Genomic DNA, 23953 nt, shown 5'->3' on the forward strand with positions numbered 1-23953 from the left:
AAGTAAAGAATAAAGAGTATCAACAGAAATTAGAATAGACAAGGTACCAAAATCATTCAGGAGAACAAGTGTCAGTAAAATGAGACAGGAAAAGAGAAAACATAAGGGTTTTAAGAATTCATGTGTAAGAAAAAAAAAAAGTCCAAAAATTATACACCCAAATGCATGTGGATTTTTTTTTTCCTCCAAGTTATAGGACTGCCACCTATATGAATGTCACCTTAATTCCAGGTGTTTTGTATATCAGTTCCTTGATGTGTTCAGCCTCCTTTGAGAGGCTCAGAAAATATTTTATTTCTTTGATACACAGTGCCATGGTCTCTCATAATTTGTTAATCAGATCTTTGTGACATCTTCCAGGTAATAAAGTAGCTGAAGATCAAAAGATAAATACGGGCTGTACTGAAAGAGCTGACAAATGCTTAACAACTGAAACTCCCAGGAGAGAAGTCATTAACAAATGGGAGAGTGAACACTGGCACAAGTGAGACAAAGTACCTAGAATTGAATAAGGAGGCTGTTATACAAACTAAATCCATTATTATTAATGTAGGACAATGAATAAAGCTGCAGTAGGCCGTGACATCAAAACAGAGTGTCCAAGGCCACGAGCTCTGAGCAATCTGGTCTGGTGGAAGGTGTCCCTACCCATGCAAGGGAGGTTGGAACTAGATGATCTTCAAGATCTCTTCCAACTCAAACCATTCTATGATTCTATGAATCTATGAATTAAAAGATAAGAATACTTTCATGAAAGTAGAAAAGATCCTGTGCAAAACTTATCTTGTACAGCAAACCTGAATTTATTGATTATTGATTAAAATACAAATTTGTAAATTTAAGAAGTAACGGTCGAACTCATGTAAGATATTTGACTTGAAACCAGATTATATGCTTCAAAATGTAGCATTATGAGATTTCAATAAAGCAATTTTAATAATTTCTCAAGTTAATGGAGTTAGTACCCCTTAATGACAGATGGCAGGCAAAAAGCCTTCAGTGGGAAATATCATTTAATGAAGGTTTTTAGAGGTTCTGTAGATAGAAGTTTTAACTTCTTAACTTAAAGCTGAGACATCTTCACCAAGAGTATGTCTCGGGATGAGATAGAAAAAGAAGTAAGGATATGGTCTGTTCTAAAAGTGTAAAATAACATTGCCCATAATCATTCTCCATATCTAGAACTAGAGAAGTAAACTGAATATGAATAAATTAATATAATTTTGTGCCGTACTGAAGCTTTTTTTTTTTTTTTTAAGCAAAGTAACCTCTTTCTGTCTTCTCTCATCCGGCAGCAATTAACCAATGGAAAATACAGCATAGGGGTATAGTGAGCACTAATGTTTATGCATGTTTAGGTGCACATACATATGCATATGTGTGACACGCGTGAAAACTATATGGCATGAATCCCAAACTGGAAACATGCATTTCTACTCTGCCTTTCAGTATTAGTTTGTACAATCTTACTCTGATCTCTGTGAAAGCCTTGTGTCCTGTACCACTGAGTGTCCTACTACTGACCAGTAATTTCATTACTTTTCCTGAACAGCCTGGCCATGTAGTTTCATCTACATTGGTTAAGATGAAGGAAACCACTCTTTCAAATTCAAAACAGAAGCCATCAAGGACCCCATACAGAGAAGGGAGGACCACAGCAAGCAAGGATTCTTGTCTATCATTCCGGTAGAAGCACCCTGTAAGAGCTCCCATTTCTTAACAATGTAGGTGAGGTAAACTATTGTATTACATGGACAACTGAGGCAGGATGGGTTGGAAATAAATTACTACTCAGCTGTATCTAATTGGACATTTGATAGCACTGAAAAGTCCAGTGGGATCTTAATACTAAGTAATTAGTGGGCAGATGACTGCAATAAAATGGGCATTAAATGTAGGAGCTCATGCAGTACTGTATAGCTGTGACCTGGCCTGATTTCAACTAACTAGGTGTAATATTGTGCTTCTGAGACAGTCATTCCTCCCACAGACAGTACTGTCAGCAGTTATATACTGGCCTTATCATTGTCCTTTTAGCAGCTTTGAAATAATTTTATAATCCTCAGAAGTTTCAAATGAAATAAGTGACTGCACTTACTCAATAAAATCTTGCTCTACTCACCTCATATTACCCATAACAGATAAATCACTGTTTTAAACTGACACCAAACGTAACCAAGTCTTTTTTTTTTTTTTATTGAACTATTATAACAATGATTTTAAAAATTTAATAAGCTCATTGTAGAAGGGCAGTTTTTAATTCTTTTCATTTCAGTCAATGCCATCTTCTTGGCTGATCTCTGTAACAGACAATTTGCTCCACTATGCCTTGTAGGTCACCAGTGGCATTCTAACTTTTCTGGCAGCCACGGTGAAAACCAAAGGAAGTAAGGAGATAGCACTTCCAAATGGAAGTGTGTATCTTGGTTTATCTTGGATCTGTGAAGGATATCAGGCTGCATATACAGGAATTTCTATGCAATCTAGAAATTTGTCTGATTAAGGCAGGATTTGTGAATTGTTTTCATAATTGTCTTTACTTTGGCCTAACTAGAAATAGACATTAAAAAAACCCAAAAAAACTAACTCAAAACTAATCAAAATCAACCAACCAACCAGGCGGACATGCACACTCCCACTCCCTACCCCCCAGAATAACTATGTATATCCAATATATATGCTTAAATTTAGTAGGTACTTTCATATTCTGAAAGAAGGCAGTCATCAGAAGCATGTTGGAGGGAGGGATGGGTCTGGATGGATACACCCCTGTGTAAAACCCAGAAATTTCTCAGGTCTTGATACATGGAGAAAGCCTTTAAATATGGGGTTTCAATAGTTTTTAATAACCCTTTTTGATTAATTTCAGCTTTCTTCTTTCTGAAAGTGCAACAGTACATTGGCTTGAGGATATCTCATCACTCTGCTTATCAATAGTTACATGCTCACTAACACAGGACGTAGAGCTGCTTAAAGCAGTCATACTGTTAAAGGAAATGCACTTAAAACAAATACATTGATGACAAATATTTGTTCTTTTAGAGGAAAAACTTGTGTACTCAAAGACTGCATTAGCTGTGGACAAACTGCTATAAATCAGAAAGGATACATTTAGAGAAAGGAGCCAGCTATGGACCTGTCTGATTCAAAGTCCTGAAAGACTAAAGCTAAGGGAAATATAAAAAATAATTTTAAAAAAGTGTTTGATTGACCTTGTGATTAAAAGGCAACTTTCCACCCACACATATCCCAACACAATAAGAATTATTTTAGAGCACGTGAAAAAATAGAGTTTTGGTTTCTTTTGAAAAGAAGTGAGGCAGCACTGGAGTACTAACAGAAGTGAAGATGTTACCAATTTGTTCCTTATTATTTATCTATCCTATTTACTTATTTTTATCTCTTTCCATGGGAGACTGGTACTCACATTCTTTCTTTGCATGAAGATATTTAAACCCATATCTGAAGAAAATATCCTAATACTATTACTTTATTTAATGTAGCTGGGTGGTCTTAATCTCTTTTACTGCTGTTGTACTTTGAATAAACTATTAAATATTAAATAGAGTTCAGATGTCTTATCTGCTGGGAAAGAATAGTAACCTTAGGCTCTTTCTTTGTTTGTCTGTCTGTCTTCTTTTGTTTGATGACAGTGAAGTTCCTAATTTGTTGCTGATTTTTTATTAAATTAGGTTGTTCATTTGTGGATGAGTAAATAAAGGAAATACATTTATAGTTGCTATATTACGGACTGACATACTAAATGATTTTTCTAAAGGAAGAAATAATGAAAACATTACTGAAAAGGATAATATCAAGATAGAAGAATTAAAGGAAATGGGTAATTGAAGCCTGAATAACTTCTACAGTAATAACCAGACTTTACATCAAGAAAAAGTATCTTGTGTGATCAGAAATCACACAGTGAAAGAGGCAGGAGGAAACCGTCCCACAAGTCTGTCTGCAGATACTGTGAAGAGCTCCATCTATTGTTCTGTATGTAGGAACTCTTTGCAAGAGATTGCATAATCATATGTGTGCAGAGAAAAATAAACAGAGAAGCATTGAGGATCTGACCATAGTTTCTGAACCTCTTCGGTGTTGGGTGGGCTGTAACTTTTATTTCCTTTTGAAGTGATTAACCAGATGAAGGGAACGTGGTACTTATTCTTCAGGTAATAAATAGACCTATTAAAATCCTTCACTCTCTTAGTCTCTGTTTAGCTACCAAAATCCGAAATGTATGCCTCAAATGCACATAAACTCTTACACTGCCCCTCTGCTCAATGCCTTGGAACTAGAGCTAGAATTAGAGTTCTAGGTTTCTGTGGCTAGGTTGTCCCACATGAAGACTGTGAATTTATGTGTTCTTCTGTGGACTTAGTCCATATTTTCTCCCCAGTAGCTCTGTTGACTAGAGGACAGGTGAAGCATATAAGAAAAATTGATGTTTTTCTGTTCTTCTGTAATTATCTAAAGTCAAAGGTAATCCCTTTTTATGAGTTCATTTTTCCTTTCCTGCAGTGGACTTGAATCAAAAGCATTCTGCTTTATCAAAGTCAGAGATTTTTGGTACAAATACAGTTTTCAGTTACTTATATGAGAATAAAAGAACACTGAGTTTTTCTTTCTTTAAGGCACTTTTTTTTTTATTTTCTTGCATTTATGGCTCAAAACCTGATCCTACTTAAGTTCTCCCCTGTGACATTAATGTCCTCTTCATCCAGAAGCTGTGTACGTCATCCAAGTTATATCACAGCATTTTCATTCATCCATTCAGTGAATTAAAAGTCGACCATTTTATTTAATAAACCACAATATTTCACCTAATCATAATTCAAGTCAATATTTGCAGCATAACTATTAGTTGCTAAAGTATCAGATGATAGTTCTGTACTTACCATTTCATATATGTTAAAAGTCATTATTAATGATTTAAAAATTCACAAGGAAAGGAACAGATGTAAATTCTTTAGGAAAGGATCAGATGTAAATTCTGAGGCAATTTGGGTAGGAAAAATCTCTAGTTCTGATAGTATTAAGATTTTTCATGAGTACTGTATTCCTCTTCAAAAAGAAATTAACAATAAAAAAAAAAGAACTTTTTCCCAAGTATTCCAATTTACAACCTTGAAAAGAGTACAAAGATTATTCAAAAACACATTCTCTTTGTATTTTTCTTTTTTTTCTTCTGTGGTAATAATCTTTTATCTCAATGTATTATTAGCATAATGACATTTTTCAATTACTAAATCAGCAGTGGTAGGTATCCAATCAAGAAAAATGAAGGTTTAAGATGAGGCATTACAATGAGGAGATAAATATTAGAAAGGTCAGTTTTAGAGGATATTTATTTCTGAAGTTTACCCTTAACTGTATGTTTCTTCAGTAAACCACCAACAGTCGATGCACTCACTCTAACCACTATTTATACATAATTAGAAATTAATGAATCTAAAAGTTGGATAGTAATTAGAGTGATAGACGAGTGCAGTCCTGGTTAGCTATACCCTAGTGTAGAGTATAAAAAATAATTTACTCAGAACTTCTGAGTTAGGCAAAAGTCTAAGAGGAATTCGTTCACCTGAAGGACATGATAATAATGATGAACACTGCTGTTCCATTACCATCCCCACAGTATTTCCAGAAGTAACCAAGTAGCTCCTTTCTGACTCACAAGCTCCCTAAAGGCAGTTTATTCCACCATGTCAACACCTTACACAGGTGTGATGAACACCTTTTACAGTAAAATACATCTGTTTTAAAAGCATTCTCAAGTTTTGGGTGAAGTTGAGGGAGAGAATTGAGGGAAGAGCAGTGTGATAATTAAAGTACTTGCCCAGAAATGAGAAAGCTGGACTCAGTTCCCCCAGCTGTCTCAAGGTCCTGGAAACTGTACCTCCAATTGCCACAAAAGTCTTAACTTGAATCCTGTCCAATACTATTCCTTTATTACAAGCTGAGTGCCTGTGCAGCCGGGATTAGTAGATTCAGGAAATTAAATCTCAGCCCTTCATTAATTTGAGTATTAGACAATATATTGTTCTTCTTGTAGTCAAATCAAAAATTCTTACTTTCCATAGCACCAGCAGCTAAAATTTGTGTAAAAGAAAATCAGATTTCTTCCATAATTGAAAAAGAAAATCTGGAAAGTTAGGCTAAAAATTAGTATTTCCAACTTTTTTTTTTCTTTTTTTTTTTTTTTTTTTTTTTGCTTGTTAGATGTTTTGCAAGTGCAATGACAGAAAAAGCCCAAAGGAAATACCTTTAAAAAAATATTCGTATTAACTTTAATGAAATTATGAAGATGACATGCTTGTACTGAACTAAGATCCCTCAGTGCCTTCTAATGCACTGATCTCATGTACAGTGAACTGTATCTTCTACTCAATGGATTAAAATGTTTCAGAAATTCAGGCAGATTCTTCACTTTCACAGGCTTTATCCTGTGGTTATTATTCAAGGCAAGTTTTTTTGGTTGGGGGGTGGTGGTGTGTGTTTTGATTATTTGGTTGTTATTTTGGGTAGGGATTTTGGTAAATCTTGTGTCATGGTTTAAGCCTAGCTGGTTACTCAGAACCGTGCACCCCACTCGGTCACTCCCCGCCCCCCTTCCTCCCCCAGCTCCCTGAGGGATGGGGAGGAGAATTGAAAGAATGTAACTCCCATGGGCTGAGATAGGAACAATCCAGTAACTAAGGTATAACACAAATCACTGCTGCTACCATCAATAATAATAATGTTGAGGGAAATAACAAGAGAAGAGAATACAACTGCTCACCGATACCCAGCCCGACCTGAGCAGTGATCTAACCCTTCCGGCCGGTTTATACACTGGGCATGACATCCTGTGGTATGGAATACCTCTTCAGCTAGTTTGGGTCAGGTGTCCTGTCTCTGCTTCCTCCCGGCCTCCCCTCCTCCCTGACAGAGCACGAGACTCAGAAAGTCCTTGGTCAGAGTAAACCTTACTGAGCAGCAACTAAAAACATTGGTATTATCAGTGCTGTTCCCAGGGTGAAAGTCAAAAACAGGACTGCACCAGCTACTAAGGCAGAGAAAAATGACTGCTACTGCAGAGCCCAGGACAACTTGCTACTAGTCTGAGATTTAAACATAAAATTGCTCTTTAAAGTACCAGTTCACAACTGAACTTTACTGCTTGGCCCATTCAGAAAGTTTGTGTCTATTATCCATCAATGTTATTTGCACTCACTAGTACAACCAGACATTAAAAAGGAAACAGTATATCCATGTAAAATTAATTAAGTTCAACAGTGACCTCATTACATTGATGGAATGTAAGGCAGCTACCTGAAACCCAACCAAATTTATTTTTATTAAACATACTTCACTGTATATAAACAACATATCTCACACAAGTCACTGGGTTTCAGGAACATAGAGCTTTCATTCTGGAGTTCATCTAGTACTTACAGTGTAATAAAATGGACTTTCTTCTTTCTCCTGTTCTTTTTTGAGGCCATGACACAAATATTTGCAAGAAAAAGCTGCATGATCAGTTCCTTGGGAGAAGTTTAATTTATTCAGATTTAATTTTAAGGTTCGTATGTGTCTTAATAGATGTATAAAATCGTCAGAATATGTTCTACTGCCACTATCAATACTATAAGAAAATTTACCTTAATTTCTCACAGGGAGAACTGAGCAGGAGATAATTTTTCTGGTTCACTAGAGTGTCTGGAATTTTAGGAAAATCGTAATGACATATGACACTGTAACTCTGGCCTCTGAATAACTAAATTAATAGGGCACATTATGTATGTATGAAAGTATTAAATCCCTCATAGAAGGAATTTAATCCAGATCTACATCTCAGTTAAAATTATCCTTCCTGCCCCGTCACTTATTCTTCTGGAGTCTCACTTGTTCACTCTTCCTTGCCAGATATTCTATCCAAGACCTATGAAACCTTTCTAAAAGCATGTCATTGAAACCCAGTTCATCATAGCAAAAAGTCTTAGCTGGAGGAAAACAGTATTTTCTGAGGACAAAATCACTTTACTGAAACATTCTTGGTGGCTGTTCATCATGACCTCTGAGAGTTATTTTGACTATTATATGCAAAGATTTCTTATTAGTTTAATGCACACACACACACACAAACCCCAAGCAAACAAATGAAATATATGAACAACAACAACAAAAAAAAAAAAAAAAAAAACCAAGAGGAAGAATAGAGTGAAAGAAAAATCCATGGGGAAGTCAGTGGTGCTAGCAATATGTGCTCACGAACAGAGCTTGCTGAAATAGTTGTTGCCTCTGGTTTGCAATGCCTGCCTCTGCTTCAGGTTATTTTTATCATTTAAAAAAACATTACACTTGATAATTGAGTTATTGGCATTATATGCACATAAATTCATTTTAAGATGAGGTTTCTAACTCAATTTTCTGAAGAATAAGAGTAAAAAGTATAGCCTAATGTTTAAAGCAGGATAAGGAAAGGTTTAATGGCAATCCGTTAGGCTCAGAATTTGTCTGGGATGTGTCTAGGATAAATTATTGACATCTTATCTTCCCCATCAGAGGGAAGAAGATGATAATATAAACACAGAAAGGCAGTGTAAGGGTTTGTTCACTGATGAGTCTCAGAGCAGTTCACCTGCACAGCTCATGCAGAAATGTAATCTATTATTCTAAAATAATTGTACTAATTACCAAATAGTATGGCATTTTTCTCTCTTTAAAAGGATATTTTAGGAACACAGTGTGAATGCAGGCACTGCTGACCTCCAGAATTTCTTTTTTTATGAAACTAGACATCGGATTTAAATGGAACGCCATGTAATTATAGAGCATATTGCATCAGACACAAAGTGTCATCTTTGTTAAAGTGATAATGCATTATATAACTATTTATATAGTGCTGAAGAGCTTGGTGAGAAAGGTGCTTTTCAAATTGAATGATCGTTATTATTTGTACCAGTGTACTTCCATGTAATCACGCTTTGCATTTGTAACCAGCAAAGAAAATAAATACGGTAGTGGGGTTACTTGTCCTATCAAAAACTTTCACAATGGCAAATACAAGAACAGTGCACTAAAATCACTTACATAAAATAAAATATGCACTTTGAGACTGATAGATGTTCCCTAGTATATTGTACTGTGTAATTCTAGCACTCAGCAGCCTTCAGGTTTTCTGTTAACACTTGCAAATTATACCAGGTACGCATGTCTAATTTGCTGCATACTTGTGTAACACATAAAAAGCCAGAGAGTTTTTATTAAGAAATTCTACTATTACTTTTAGACCAAACATAATATATTTGACAGTTGAACAGTGGAAGAGTATTAAAGCATATCTGGCTAGTATGGCTCCAAAGTGGAAAATTTCCTTCTCTTCCTCTGATTTTGCAGAGCAGTTAATATTGTCTTACCTCTGACCAAACCATTCTGGAAACAAGAGTATCTGAAATTACATTGAATTATTTAATTGTGTGGACACCAAGTAGTTAGTATCACTTCTCGACTGATCACATTTCTAGATAGGCATTATTGTTCTATCTATGGCATGAACAGAAACAATTACCAGGCCAATAAAGCAAGAGGTAGCGTTTCATGGGATTGAAATCATGATTAGCACAGTGACCTGGTTATGATACAAATTAACTTTCCCTCTAGCTTTTCTTCTTTTTAATAATTCAGACATTCTTTCTCTGAGTTTGCTTGCATAACTTTGCAGTCTTTGCAGTCTCAATTTAGCAGTATTTTTAGTATGCTCTGACACTTCTGAACAGCTCTATTAAAAACAGCTTGCAAACACTAATTTCAGTGTATCCTGTAAAGCAAAAAAAAAAAAAAAAGATCTGGAAAAATATATTCTGAAGCTGAAAAGTTTGGGGGGCTTTTCTTTTTATTTTTTGGTTCTTTTTCTGACCAAGCCTCAAGGCTTTGACAACATTTTTAGTTATACAAAACGGAAATTAAGTTAATTGAATTGCCCTTTTTTTTTTTTTTTTTTTGTTAAGCAAACACAGGAATTCATAAGTATAAGGGGAAGAAGGGAAGATGGAGAGGAAGATGGGAGAATGGGAAATTCTTTCAAACAAAAAAGGGTGTTTTTAACCATATTGTAACTTTCATATAAAAATGATATTGGATTGCCAGTAAAGACTGGAGATTCTAGATTTATGTGGTTTTAACAATAGCATACTGTATAATGGTTATAATATATATAATAATTCCTTAAAATACAAAAAAATGTTTCTTTAGTTCTATGCATTTTTTGTACTACTTCAAATTTCTTTACTGGCTTTCCTCTCTTCTTGATAAATATATTTTAATTTTGAAAGTTTTGGTAAAATTTACTTCCAGTTTTATCTTGATTCTGGTTTGAAGTGAGTTTACACAATTTCTTTCTTTACAGACTTCTTAACTACTCTTTTCTGCGAATTTTCAAGCCAGGTTAGTTAACTCTAACCCATATCAACCTATTCTCCATCATCTTTATTTTCTTCAGTTTATTATAATTTTCTAAACAGCTTTGTACTGTCTTACAGCTAGTTTGTGGTAAAATCTGAAAGCCCTATCAAGATCATACTATATTCTACTCCATATAAATTCTCAGACCTGGATGTCTATAAACTAAACAGAAAAGGCAGCAGAGAAAGGACTATATTCTGCATCTCTAGAGGACAAGCTTATGAAAACAATAATTAGATCTAAATACTCTTGGTAAATGTTACTGTTAAATAAATAAGTCTCATGGAGCAAGTGTGGTTCTTCCAAGTAGAACCCTGAACTGCCTAAAATCTGTTCACCTGAAATACAGAGTTGTGAGTATTAAGATGATATTGAATGTTAGAAGCACTGAGCTTCAAATACAGAAATACAGGCAAACACCAAGTATTGCTCTTCATCTTTCCATAATAAAACTCTTTCTTTTTTTTTTTTTTTTTTTTTTCTTGAGTAGGTGGGGTGTTTTATTCATTCTTGGGTTTTTTTGAGGCGGAGGGGTTTGGGGTTTTTTTTGTTTGTTTTTGTTGTTGATTGGGGGGTGTTTGTTTTTTATTTGTTTGATTTGTTTTTATATACAGTTTTGACTCGGTTCAGTGTCATCTCACTGAACTTAAGTTTCAAGGAGCAGAGGGAGTGGGGCTGCTCTCTAAAGGAGGATGAGCTGAGAGCCACAGGTAGCCCCAGCACAGCCTGCACAGTGCCCTCAAAGATCAGTGCAGATCTGCAGTATCTAAGCAGGCCTGCACTGGTGACAGCGGCAGGGGCCATCCACAGTGCCAGACAAACAAGGTAAGCAGTCATGTCCAGGGTGTCCGCAGGGGGTGACTAGTCTGGAACAGCTGGATACAGGGCCAGAGATGGGACTAAAGACAAGGCCACCCGCAATATAATTCTAAGGTTCATCCATGAGACAGGGGCAGGGAGAGTACTGGATACCAAGTTACCTATAACGTAAGTCCAGGAAGATCAATCAGTAAATTAGGGCAATAGGACACAGGATGGAAGATATACACACTCACAGCATACCTCAGCCAAGGATTAGGGTCCTAAACCTAAGCTGAAGTGGGATACTGAGCCTGTGAGCAGGGAGTGGGGGGTCCAATGCAAGGCTGGTCAGGGACATTAAAACCTACTAGAGCACTAAGAGCTCTGACAGTTAGAAAATTATTATAAGAATATCACTGACAAAGCACCATCAGTAATCGTTGGAAAGAAGTACTTCTAGAAAGAGTCCACATCTTTGGTGGATTCAGTCAAACTCTGGAGTTGTTTATCACTGTCTGCTGGCTGTCAGAAATCTGAGATGACTGTAGTGCTAACTTAGGTGATGTGAATCTGATCTGAAGATTTTGCGGAGGTTGTGGTGTAAGCGATGCCACCAGCATTTAATTAATGGCTCCTTCTGTACTGAATGACCTACCTTTGCTGAGACTGTAGTGGATTGGACTCCAGGACCCAAAAGGCTTTTCTCATTCATCTGTCCCTCTGAAATAAATTCATACGAATTTCAACATAGTCAATTTGTAGAAGAGATGGGTCTTAATGCCATCCTTAAAGGACATAAAATGTCCTTCTGAAATACTAAAATAACAAGTTTGTCCTTAATTTAGAGAAGGCAAGCAACTATCACAAAAAATTTAATTAGTGCAGTTTCTAAGCTCAAAATGAAAAGTGGGCTAGAGAAGATTTATCCCAAACTATTGCAAAGTCATGTCAGAATACTGAGGAGAAGTGGAAGTGTGTAGAAGAGATAAGAAAAGAAATGCTCATTCCTAGGCCAAGAATTGATGTATTAACCTCTTCCTGGAAACACTGTAAGCCTCATAACGCCTTTACTTGTCATAGAGCTATACATCTCATTTGTGAAGAGAATGACTATGTACAGATTCCATTCCAAAGATAAAGTCACCAAGAGATAAATTTTTCATGCAGGCAGTGTCAGAAAGAATTGATAGTGCATATAATACCATGAAATGCAGGAACTTATGTACTGATTCAACCAATTATCCTTGAAATCTACAATCTACTCTTGTCTCACAGTAGAAACATAGCAGATACTTGTGGAAAAAAGCATAAGAATTGAACAAATATAGATTGTTACTTTTTTTATCAATCACCTCTGTTAACAATGTCAGTTTCTGCAAAGAGGGCATTGCCTGAGATGGATGTGTCTTTGTCTCTTTGTGTGTAATAACTATTTCTTGAACAATACTGCTTTTTAAACCCATTGAGGGTTTTGACATCCACATCTTTTGACAATGACTTCCACAGTATAATTTTTGATTATATGGGAAAGTAATTCCTGATCTTTATTCAAAAACAGTCAGCTAATTTCATTTGATGAAATAATAATTGCCTGTAATTCTTGTGCTATTCACTGCTTTCATACCATTCATGATTTTACAAGTCTTCATGACGAAAATCTGTTTATTCTTCTCTTTTCCAGGCCATATAAGCCCTTTCTGTTTAATTGTTTGTCATAAAGAAGCTTTCTATATCTCCTATCATCCTTACCAAAGTACCTTTTAAAGTTTCATGTATTTTGAAGCTGAGGAAGAGGAAGCCTGAATAGATCTTCACAAGCAGTTGTAGATGTGGACTCATTGTGGGATTATGCACTGATATAATGATGTTTTTTCTTGTGTTCTTCAATCTTTTTATAATAATTCTTAACATATCTTTTTGAGTGCCAGTGAGCGCAGAGCTAACATCTACAAAGAACTACTCACCATGGCAGCAAGAGCTCTTTCCTGAACAGCAATAGCTAATTCAGGTCTCAGCTTTGTGTATATGTATTCAACTATTTTTTTACCCACATATTCATCATTTCATAGTTATCAACACTGAATTTCATCAGACATTTTATCTTCCAGCCATTCAGTATTGTAGATACCTCAGAGATAATGTGCAGCTAGTAAAAGCTAAATATATCCTGAAGAATTTGGTATCATTGTTAATTGTTTTCACTTTACTACTTACTCACTTTTCCAGATCATTTATAAATAGATTGAATAGGACCACAAAAAAATTATTTGGAGGTAGCTTTTTTTTTTTTCCTCTTATCCTTTTTTTTCTTATCTTTTAAACACTTATTCATGCATGAGAGGACGTAACATCTTAAACCATGATAACTTCATTTCTTTCAACCTTTCATACAAGTCATTGTCATTACACCACATTTCAGTGCAATAATCTGTGAAACAGTCTACCAGTCTAAATATGCTACCTACAAAGCAGGAAGTAACATGAGAAAAGAACATGACATACTGGTTGAAAGGAAGAAGGCAGAGAGTTGTGGTCAATGGCGCAGAATCTAGCTGGAGGTCTGTGACTAGTGGAGTTCCCCAGGGGTCGGTGCTGGGACCGGTGCTGTTTAATATTTTCATCAATGACCTGGATGAGGGAACTGAGTGCACCCTCAGCAAGTTTGCTGATGACACAAAACTGGGAGGAGTGGCTGACACACCAGAGGACTGTGCTGCCATTCAGCGAGACCTGGACAGGCTGGAGAGTTGGGCGGGGAGAAACTTGATGAAATTTAACAAGGGCAAGTGTAGAGTCTTGCATCTGGGGAAGAACAACCCCATGTACCAGTACAGGTTGGGGGTTGACCTGCTGGAAAGTAGCGAAGGGGAAAGGGACCTGGGGGTCCTGGTGGATAGGAGGATGACCATGAGCCAGCAATGTGCTCTTGTGGCCAAGAAGGCAAATGGCATCTTAGGGTGCATTAGAAAGGGAGTGGTTAGTAGGTCAAGAGAGGTTCTCCTCCCCCTCTACTCAGCCTTGGTGAGGCCGCATCTGGAATATTGCGTCCAGTTCTGGGCCCCTCTGTTCAAGAAGGACAGGGAATTGCTTGAAGGAGTCCAGCGCAGAGCCACAAAGATGATGAAGGGAGTGGAACATCTCCCTTATGAGGAGAGGCTGAGGGAGCTGGGTCTCTTTAGCTTGGAGAAGAGGAGACTGAGGGGTGACCTCATCAATGTTTACAAATATGTAAAGGGTAGGTGTCAGGATGATGGAGCTAGGCTTTTTTCAGTGATATCCAGTGATAGGACAAGGGGCAATGGGTGTAAACTGGAGCATAGGAAGTTCCACGTTAACATCAGGAAGAACTTCTTTACTGTAAGAGTGACAGAGCACTGGAACAGGTTGCCCAGGGGGGTTGTGGAGTCTCCTACACTGGAGATATTCAAGGCCCGCCTGGACAAGCTCCTGTGTGATGTACTGTAGGTTACCCTGCTCTTGCAGGGGGGTTGGACTAGATGATCTTTTTAGGTCCCTTCCAACCCTTGGGATTCTGTGATTCTGTGATTCTGTGATTTTGCTGTCTAAGAATATTACTTGAGACAATCCTCTCTGTATACGTAACAATGTGTTATGGGACAGCTCTACAGAGCCAAGAAGGACCTCCCTGCTCCACTTCACACCCTAGACTCACAAATTTACAAATGGTATTCATAGAATCATAGAATCATAGAATAGTGAGGGTTGGAAAGGACCTCAAGATCGTCTAGTTCCAACCCCCCTGCCATGGGCAGGGACACCTCACACTAAACCATCTCACCCAAGGCTTCATCCAACCTGGCCTTGAACACTGCCAGGGATGGAGCACTCACAACCTCCCTGGGCAACCGATTCCACCACCCTAACAGGAAAGAATTTCCTCCTTATATCCAATCTAAACTTCCCCTGTTTAAGTTTTAACCCATTACCCCTTGTCCTGTCACTACAGTCCCTGATGAACAGTCCCTCCCTAGCATCCCTATAGGCCCCCTTCAGATACTGGAAGGCTGCTATGAGGTCTCCAGGCAGTCTTCTCTTCTCCAGGCTGAACAGCCCCAACTTTCTCAGCCTGTATTCCAACCAGAGTAATGGGAGCTGCCCTTTGACTTCCTTTCTGAGTAACAAAGATTGCTCGAAAGATCAGGTCAGTCAATGCATTCAAAGCAGAAGCAGAAAATAGAAGGCAACAGCCTGAGATGGAAAAAGGATGGATAAGAAACTCTTGCTACACTGTACATCTTGCTCTAGTCAAGAGGTTACCACAGCATCTGTACCACACCATTGTAAGATGGTGTTAGACTTAGATTCTCCAGGTCATCAAGAAAAAACAGAAATAAATTATAATCAACACCCATCGTCCCTAGAAGAGTAGAACAGGAGGCTATCCAGGTCTTGCAAGAGTGAGATTATGTGTTGCTACTGTTCCTACAGATGCAAGGATGAAAATGCCTGACCTGTGAGCAGATACATAGCACAGGTCCAGCCACTAAGAAACAAGAGAGAAATTGAGCTATTGTCCACATATACTAATAAACAAAACAGTTTCCTGTTTTGTTCAACCTGTTTTTGTTTTCCTGTTTTGTTCCTGTTATTCAACCACCCCACCAAAAAGAATTTCAGGACTAGTAAGCTTAAGGAAACCCAAAACTTTATAGAAACAATTTGCATCTTCTTCAGGGTTTTTTAACCAGTATTTATACTGAAACTGCTACAGTTCACTTTTTGCATAATGAGTAACAGTTTGGAGACTAAAGGACACACAAGCTTTTACATTAGTAGAATGTTTACTAATTTATTCCATGATCGCAGACATCAATCTATTTGTTCAGTGGGATGTCTTAGCTTAGCTCCCAGCCACACTCCCATATTGCACTGAGAATAAGAGTGAGAGAGCAAGATCAAAGAATATTTAAATTTGGTTAATAAAAAACCCTAGCTTAGGTGGCTTGCATTACTTAGCTCATCCTTTATTCAGTCCGATGCAGCTTCTGGGTCATGGCAAAGTGGTTTTACTTTTCATCTTCATGGAAAAGTAACACTAAATTCTGACTTACCCACTGGCAACAAAGTAGTGCCGTTTAGCTCAGATAATAAGAGGAAAACCCCATACTGATAATTTGCTACTTGACTATAAGAAATTATAAAGGATCCTTTTTGGCTTTGCTTCTCTGTGTCTGTTGTTTCAGTTTTGATTTAGATTCCTTGCATTCCTTCTTTTCTTTGTTAAAGAGCATGAACAATGTAGACACATGACACTGAATATGGCAAGAGGCAAAAATAAATACCAAGCACTTACATTAATAGTACCAAAAAGAATTTACAAGAAGACAGGTTACATGAAAAATACTGTCAACCTGGATAAAACTGTCTATAAATACACATGTACAGATATGACTTTTTTCCAGTGTATGACTCAATGCAACCCTGCAACAATGAAAGCCCTTCCATTTAAAAAATGATGAAAACATTTTTTGAATTTTTATGTTTATTCTGACTTAGAAGTCTACTTCGAAAAGACAACCATTGACTTCGAACAACTTGAGCAGCTAGTAACTCTTCAGAATAAATGGAAGAATCATTCTGCCTTTGCATTTCTGCATTGCACAGAAACCTCATTCTGATTCTTCTTTTTTTTTTCTCTGGCTGTAACACCTGATTTCTACCTATTCCAGAAAAAACAAGTTAGCATATTGATATGTCCCTACACATCAACTAGAATGGTTACAGATTCTTTGAAAAACGCATGGTATCTGTTGCATATGTTAGAAAGAGAAATATACCATTTTCAGTTCTAACAAAAGAGCTTCCAGGTCTTGCATAACAACATTTTTAAAGGTTTGCTTTTATGCGACAAAAACACCTTCATTGTGCACATTTCTCTGAACATTTAGATGTTTTTTAAGCAACATTTCAAAGATATTCTAAATGTGATTCAGTATGACAGAGCAGGTGGAGCATAAAATGAGTCATAGCAGAACAGATGAAAGGTCTATCAAAACCAGGGTACTTTCTCCATACACCAGATGTTTCAGAGGACTAGAAAAATAAATAACTCACTTGCAAAATGTGTGAAATCAGAGTTGGAGAGGTGAAGTAAAGAGTCCTCTTTGTGGAGTTAAGATGGGATCTGTTATGTCCTGACCATGATGGATTGGTGACCTTTATGAGATCATCTGAAGTAGTTATTCAAAAATCCCATTCTTCAGATGGCCATTTAGCCCATTCTCTTACCCAACACGTGTTCAAATAAGGTAGTTGCTTCCATTAGTGGCTCTATTTTGTGCTCCAGGCAGAGTCAACGGCACTGAATCCAGTTAAGTTACTATATTCCAATAAAATAAAAAAATATGGGAAAAAAAATGGATTTACACTTGCTTTAAAAAAATAAATAAAAGAACAGCTATGAAATATTTAGACAATCATTATGCATATTACAATATTAGAAATACATTTGTATATATTAGTCAATACTTTTTTTTATAAATGACTGAAGAACAATACTTATAACTTTGTCATGTTTTTGGAATAAAATTGACTATATTTAAGCTTATTATTTCAGTGTTTTGTTTAGTGGCCTGCAGTATAAAAATGCAGTATTTGGAATAAGATATGACCACCATATGAATGCAAGGCCGTAATTCACTGAAAGAACTCAGCAGATTTCATAAACTAGAAGTCAAAAGGTTGAAAGGCTTCTGAAGTGCTCCAGAACTCAGAGACTGAAATATAGTTGGGCCTCTACTGGAAAGCCTTTTATTGGTATTTATAATATATTGAAAATATTTATCTTATTCAGTAAGTTTTTTTCCTAAGGTAAGCTTTCATTAAGCAGAACAGTATATCATAGGCAAGCAATGGCACAGATGGCTTCTCCTATATAATAACCCCATTAATGAGCAGGAATACAGACTTGGTAAGTGATCATATACATATGTATATACAATGGTTTGTTTATTTGCTCAGTATTTGATCTTTTTGCAGATACCAAGAGAGGGTAAAGCAAGACTATCTGTGATGGAAATTAGATTGACATTATCTCATCCTGGGAAAATCCTGAATGGTATTAAAGTTTGGACTTTATTCTATGTGAATTCCAAATAAGTTGCAAGCTAATACATTTGCAGACTGTGGCTGTAAGAATCCAAATCTACATCTCTGGTGAACTACTGCTGGTAGCTAAGAAATACCCACAGGCAGACACTCCTGCAAAATATAGCCGTTATCACTGAAAGCAATTTTTATTCATTTTGGATAGGAACACTCTCTGTCTTCAAGTTTTGGTGGTTTTTTTTTAACTTTGTTGTTATTCTCTTTTTCCACCATCTTTCAACTTAACAGTCCATATATGAAATCCGCAGCTAATCCAGTCTTTTATGTATATAGGTGGAATGATACCAATGTCCAATGCTTCTGTGATTTCTTTACCACACTCAAAGTCACGTTAAAAAGGCTTGAAGTGCAAGCATTTTAAGCATATGGTATACCTACTGAACCTGGTAGACAGAAAAGGCATAGTGGCCAAAAGTCTAGAATAAACTGCAGTTTTCAAAATGTGCAGAACTGTTCCTTCTCACCTGTCCCTGAAGTTACAAAAACCGGCCTTGCTTCAGAAAATCTCTTTGGATTAAAATCTGCAAGAAAACAAGAACTAGCTTTCTTACTGTCTACAAGTACTTCTCATTCTAACTGATTGACCAGCTTCTCCATTTGAAGCATGTTACTTGTATTGATGAAGTATCAAAAGAAGTAATCAGGGAGAGAGGAAAGATAGTTCTTATCCCACAGCTCCTCGAGAACGGCGGAAGTTAATTCTATTTGTAATACTTCAATATTATTTTTAATATGAATAAAAGGAGTAGGTCTGTTGGGAATAGTTCCTCAGAACATTTCTACAGACATCCAAACTCTTGCAAAATAACCTCAAAACAGTGAAAATTTTTCAACTTGTTCTTAAAATTGAAGGGAACCATGGTTTTGTCACTTCATTTACCTTTTTGTTAATGCCTTTTTTTTTTTCCTATTTTTTACCTACTATCTTCATTTTATAAGGGTGACTGGTTCTGAAATATGCTTCATATCAACAGATTCTGTGAAAAGCAGTGGTGTTCCTTCCTTTAACAGATTAGGACTACAGAGGAATAGGTCTACAGAGGAATAATCCATTGCTGCAAGTGGGGGTGGGGAGCAGGGGAAAGTGGTTACAGTTTTGTTGTTTGATAGCCCTACTATGCACATTATATATGGTTTTGAATGACATATTCTCTAAGATAGCAGAAGGAATAAATGTAGAGGTGAAAGGCTTAAAGAAATACTATCTGCATTAAAAAAAGCATTAAATACACATTCTGCTTTTTAAAGATTTTTATGCATTGCAAATTAATGATGTTTACTTTTCATATTTCATATGAAATGGGCATTAATTACCCATGCATGCTTTAGTGATTTGCAGTTCACATGGCAATACTTACAAATAATCATCAGAAAATGCTTGGGGAGATTCATGCATTTGACAGAATGAATCAAAATGTCTGCTCTCAGCTGATAAGTTAGGCAAGAAGTGCACCTGTGAAAAAAAAGAAAAAGGGATAGAAAGAAGGAAGAAATGAGCATTAAAAATTATTCATGAGTGGGAGAACCACTCTATACAGTGAAAAAGTTGGAGTATTAGGAGTGATTAACAATTGGAAGAAACTGAAGTAGTGGATTTGTCATCTCTTGATGACATCAAATCTCAAGAAGGTGGCTTTCAGAAGGGTATGCTTTAGTGAAAACAGCTAGGAAAAAGCTACTTACAAGACATCTGGTATATTAGGCTGAGACTGGATAATTTCACGGTCAATTCCGATGTTAACTTTTAAACATCTTCTAAATAAATCTCTCAGTCAGTTCTGTGAGTATATTGAATGTGATGGGCAATTCACCAGAATAGTCTTCCCTACTCTGCAGAAGATAAGGCTTATTTAAAAGTCTTTCTATTTTAGTGTTGTCTTTCATAACCATAGCTACTACACCTCAGGGCCTCCCTACTTTTCAAGGTATTAGATTTGCAACCATGTCAAAAGAAAGGTGTTTTTATCACCACAGTTATGTATAAATGAATATTCAGTTGAATATTTCTGATTAGGTGTCCTATAGCATTGATAATCAGGGTTAGATTTACTTTAGCAGAATTGTCACCTGTATTAAGATTATAACATGGCTATAAATTTATAATGCAAATTAAATAGGTTTTGAAAAACTAAGTAATTTCATCTTAATACCTAATTATGAAGACAGGCAAATTAGAAAATCTGAAGGAATACTGAGAAATATATCTGTCTCAGTCAAATTTAACCATCTAAAAGCTAGGTGCTGAGCATTTAGTACACTCTCACTGGGCCCTTTCTTCATTAATGCAAACAGGCAGTTCCAGAGAACGGCTTATTCTTGGGTGTTAATACCCTTGAACGGGATGACTCAGCCTCTGGAGTGAACCCCTGTTTCCCTCTGTCAGCTGTGGAAAGACTATTCTGTGCCCTTTAAGCTCTGAAATCTGAATGGAAAGTTACTCTAACATTACACACTTGCCAAGACAAGCTATACTAAGATTTATACAGCAGATGGATTAATCATTGTTCTTAATACTTATTTAAGTCAAGCTAAGAGGGATATCTGTATTTATACAAGTTAAAAGAGAGGTGGGGAAACACACGTACAAGTAAGATGTCATGAAAGATGAAGAATAAAAATAATGGTCAACCTGTACAAGTCAAAATTATATACACGAAAGGCATCGTGTAAGGAATAGATAAAAGGAACAGTGAACTTATACGATATGCCACTGCTTTATTAACATGAAGTAACCATATGACCATGACAAATCATTCTCCTCTTTTCTTCCCCACTGAAGTATGTAAAAGCAAGGATTTTCTAAGATGTGGCAATGCTCCTCTCTCATTAGCACTGAGCAACAGTCTGTCCACCTCTAGTGTAACTTGTCTCCCATTTGGATAGCAGGTATATCTTCCCCTCTTTAGATAACTATTTTCTAAAGGTTACAGTCTGTCCACTCATGCAGTTCTGCACATGGTTAAACAGAGCTCTGTGTGATTAACACGAGATCTGTTTTTTTCCTTCTTCACTGAAAAAATATCAGCTTTCCAGGTAATCCACAAGTTAGCCTAGTGACTGATTGCGCTCATGCAAGGATATTGAGGGTAACTGCAGTCAAGACTGCTGTACCTACTTTGAAGGACTACTTGATGTGATCTTAGGCAAATTGTCAGTCATTATTAACACATTGTCAGGATTCAGCAAGATGCCCAGGGATGCTTTTGCTCACAGTGCAAGAGTGAAAAATACAGTTTAATAGACAAGTATCTATTACATGCAGGGCTAATCCATACAGATTTGAAGGATCATATGAATGAGCAGCATGCATGACAACTATTACAAATCTATAACTTCCTATGTTAAGTATCATAAAACAGTAGTTGAACCTGGGGATGCTAAAGCATTTATGACCCTGACCTGTCCGTGTTGATCCTCTCCATGTTCCTGAAGTGCTATGGTTTACAGTGTCGTCCAATGAAGTAAGCAAAAGCCAACTGCAGGTCCTTCTAATGTTAACCTTCTCATATTAACCCATCCATGTTTCTGGGGCAGCAAAATCGGGGAAGAGAGCAGGTAATAGCCTTTTCACTCATGCATACCTAGCACGTAGTGCGGTATAAGTCAATACAGTGAGGGATACATCTACACCATTTTAGAGATTAAAAAAAAATAGATTTTTAAGTCTGAGCAGCTCTTATTATCAGAGAAAAATAGGCATTTTCAGCAACTGATGGAAATCACCCTTTGTTACCAAGGTCACCAATGGAGACATGTACAGAGCAATTCAGAATGCCCAGTTAAATTAAACTCCCTCTCTCCCAGCTCCACCAGGGTTTCTTTGTATATGAAATTATCTCACACATGTGAGGAGAAGGAGGGAAAGAGAAATCTATATTGTCTTCACACCCATCTTTTTCCATTAATATTTAGTTAAAATGTCTAGAAACTACCATGTGTTTTTTTTTTAGAAGTATACATGTAACAGTGGTGATTAGGTGAGAAAGGAATGTTGTTATGTAAGTCACGTTTTTTTACTTAGTTTAAAGTTCTGTATTAAACTTTTTTAAAATAAACACCTTTCAATGTCTTTGAGATCAGTTTATTTTTGTTCCAGGTGCTTCCCAGGTGGACGTTATGTTTAATAGAATACAATTAAAGAGAAACTTTTTCAAGTAGGAGGACCTTACATTTTGTAAACCACTGAAGCGCACACATTAAGCAGTTTTATTCATTAAAATTGAATTTCATTTTTAAGTATTTTTCATTAAAATAATCCATGGAGATTGAACTGATACATGTTTGGAACACTTCACTATTATTTTTAGCTTGCTTTGGTTTCCTGGGGGAAACCTTTTATATAAGAAAAAATAATTTGAGGGTTTTGTTTGTTGTTGTTGTTTGTTTTGGTTTGGTTTTTTTCATTTTGTTTGATGAACTAGTAAAACTATTTAAAAGCCTTGGACCTTAAGGATTAATAATGTGCACAGTATGCCCTTTACCTCCTTTTGTGAGTCACTGAGTCATATTAGACACATTCATTGCATTTAAATTGGTTTGCTACTTGTTCCTTTTATCAATATTTGTACTATGATATGAAGTAACTTCATCTACTTCTCCCTTTCTTGTCTTATCATTTGAAGTTAAGTACCTAGTTTTCTTAAAGAAGCTGTGTATTTGTTCTGCTTGCCACACTTTAAAAAGAAGTCGCAGATCATCAGACAACTGCACTTTTGAAAGTTCCACTATTTTAGAAATAACATGGATGAAGCAGGAGCAAATAAAAGTAATTCCTTTATGTGAAAGCCATTAGTGAAACTAAAATGAAAAAGATTTCAGTGTTTCATTGTGGGTGACTGCAGCTTCCAGCAGAGGTTATTAAAGACCAAATTTCAATAACAACTGACAGCAGTTGATAACTTGTGAAATGAGTAACACTACTTCATTTTTTTGTCTTTCATCATGAAGCATGTCAGTAAACAACTCTATATTATCCATACTGAAATATCCAACTACAATATCTATACTGAAATACAACATCCGTATTTAAAATACAAGTTCATATGAATTAAAACTTTGTAACTGCTTTACATCTCACAACAGGATGAAAAAGCCTAAATTCTCTTATATTATGAAAAAGCATTTGAGCAGGAAGTTAATAATTATCCTAATTATATTTGACCAGTATAACTTGCTGAGTAGTCTTTAATGATCACTATTGCTCATGCCTGTTACTGTATTTACATCTCTCACTGTCAAGATTAAGAAAGGGTTCTCAGGAGTTCTGTTGAAGTCTAGAGAAATTTTACTCCCTTTTTTTTTTCTTTGCTATATTTTCACAGCTTTTACCTTAAAAGATCCTAAATTAGACATATTTGATTCTAACTTCTTGAAGGCAGAATCAGATTCACCAACACATTTCATAGAATCATAGAATGGTTATGGCTGGAAAGGACCTTAAACCATCTGGTTCCAACCCGCCTCCCACCCCTCAAGGTCCCTCTGAATGGCATCCCTTCCCTCCAGCATGTCAACTGAACCACATAGCTTGTTGTCATCGGCAAACTTGCTGAGGGCACACTCAATCCCACTGTCCATG

The 23953-nt window shown here is 36.4% G+C and overlaps 1 long non-coding RNA gene across 1 annotated transcript in view; it reads right to left on the bottom strand.

Moving 5' to 3' along the window:
* LOC136013772 (uncharacterized) overlaps positions 1 to 19809 on the bottom strand; it is a 32089-nt gene extending 12280 nt beyond the window's left edge. The window contains exons 1-2 of the long non-coding RNA XR_010612366.1: positions 19734 to 19809; positions 17497 to 17587 (exon numbers count right to left, since the gene is read on the bottom strand). This is a non-coding gene — a long non-coding RNA (uncharacterized LOC136013772). The remainder of the gene's footprint in view (positions 1 to 17496; positions 17588 to 19733) is intronic.
* Positions 19810 to 23953: the final 4144 nt, after the last annotated feature.

Source organism: Lathamus discolor, chromosome 4 (genome assembly GCF_037157495.1).
Source record: "Lathamus discolor isolate bLatDis1 chromosome 4, bLatDis1.hap1, whole genome shotgun sequence".
Lineage (NCBI taxonomy): Eukaryota > Metazoa > Chordata > Aves > Psittaciformes > Psittacidae > Lathamus > Lathamus discolor.